This window comes from Dama dama, chromosome 33 (assembly GCF_033118175.1).
Source record: "Dama dama isolate Ldn47 chromosome 33, ASM3311817v1, whole genome shotgun sequence".
Lineage (NCBI taxonomy): Eukaryota > Metazoa > Chordata > Mammalia > Artiodactyla > Cervidae > Dama > Dama dama.
The window spans coordinates 5,907,341-5,908,844 of record NC_083713.1 but is presented as its reverse complement, the minus strand read 5'-3'; the positions used below and the strand labels follow the sequence as shown (position 1 = coordinate 5,908,844).

At 43.8% G+C, this 1,504-nt stretch overlaps 1 non-coding gene across 1 annotated transcript; it reads left to right on the top strand.

The window, feature by feature from the left end:
- Positions 1 to 234: 234 nt before the first annotated feature.
- LOC133051354 (small nucleolar RNA SNORA19) lies at positions 235 to 364 on the top strand. The gene has a single exon (XR_009691851.1). It is a non-coding gene; the product is annotated as a small nucleolar RNA SNORA19 (small nucleolar RNA).
- Positions 365 to 1,504: the final 1,140 nt, after the last annotated feature.

Sequence of the window (1,504 nt, the reverse complement as noted above, 5' to 3'; positions counted from 1 at the left end):
CTTCTTCTGAGGGGTTGTTGTGAGGCTTGAAAAAATTGATACATGCTATGTAGATGTCTGACATATATACTTGTTAGATTATCCAGGGCAGCTGTGCTTGAAGAAAATCTCACAACTGGCAGCAGGATGTGCTGGTCTGTAATGGTGGCCTACAAAAATAAAGGTCAAATGATATTTTTGCTATTTATTAAATTGGTACATTTTAAAGGCATTCACTTAAATAATCTCTTTGTCATGCACATTTCAGTGACCAGCCTTCTCTTGCATATATAAGCAGTGTTATTACTTATGTGCTATACAAATAGTTGAAAGTTAATTAGCAGTATAACTAAATAGTAATGTTGCCAGTCTCCTTCACACAAATTTTTAAAACTCTTCCTCTTTGTAAGAATGTGGGGTTACCAGCCCAGGTTGGATGCATGAGACAAGTGCTCAGGGCTTGTGCACTGGGAAGACCCAGAGGGATGGGATGGAGAGGGAGGTGGGAAAGGGGATCGGGATGGGGAACACATGTAAATCCACGGCTGATTCATGTCAATGTATGGCAAAAACCACTATAATATTGTAAAGTAATAAGCCTCCAACTAAAAAAAAAAAATAAATGGGGAAAAAATAAAAGAATGCGGGGTTACCACAGAGAGTGCAGTTTGGCTCTTGCACCATTAATCAGATCAGGGATTACTGGTGAGGAGTATAAGGACCCTTTGCAGACCTTGCAGTGAAGTGCCCATGACCCAGGGACACTCAAGTGCAATACCAAGAGAGAGGCTGCAGTCAAGGGGTCCTGAAGGACATGAAGGGCAAGAATCTTGGGGAGCAAGAAAAGCTCAGAAACTGCAGCCTGAACCCTGAACCTGGCCTGCTGCTCCAAAGATAAGGAGACCTTGGGACTAAGATTAGTTCATTCTTTGTTTTTTTCTAAACATGAAGAATCCAGCTGGGGCCAAGCAGTGTGATGGTGGTCTAGTCTGACTTGTGCTGGTCTCTCTTGCTAAAGAATTGAGATGGGGGTCAACCATGTAGAAAGCAGCTTCTAACCCATGCCATTTCCCCTGCGCTACCAGGAAGCCTTTGAAGGGGCCTTTCCAGGTGTGGATCTCACTTTCTCTCACCTGTGTTACTAAAGAAACAGTCTTGAGAAGAGTGAAGTGACCTTTTATTGACCCTGAATCCCACCTGCTATGGTTTGATGCCAAACACAGAGCACAATCAGGCTTCATATGCAAAGGACTAATCTATCCCAGTCTGTGGTTGTTAGTCTTTTACTTTAGGTGTTGAGCAAAATCCATCATTCTTTCCTTTTCCCACCTGAGCATCTTCTCTCTTCCAGGCACTCTGTTGGTTATAGAGGTCACAGAGATGTGCTTCATCCTAGAATAGGAGGTGGCTGACAGTGTTACACAAAGAGTAGACCATAGAAGGAAAATGACAATGCCAGCAGCTATTCCCTGTTTCCGCTAGAAAGTAAGCTCCCGCCTGCAGAGGCGTCCACCCCCGGCATACC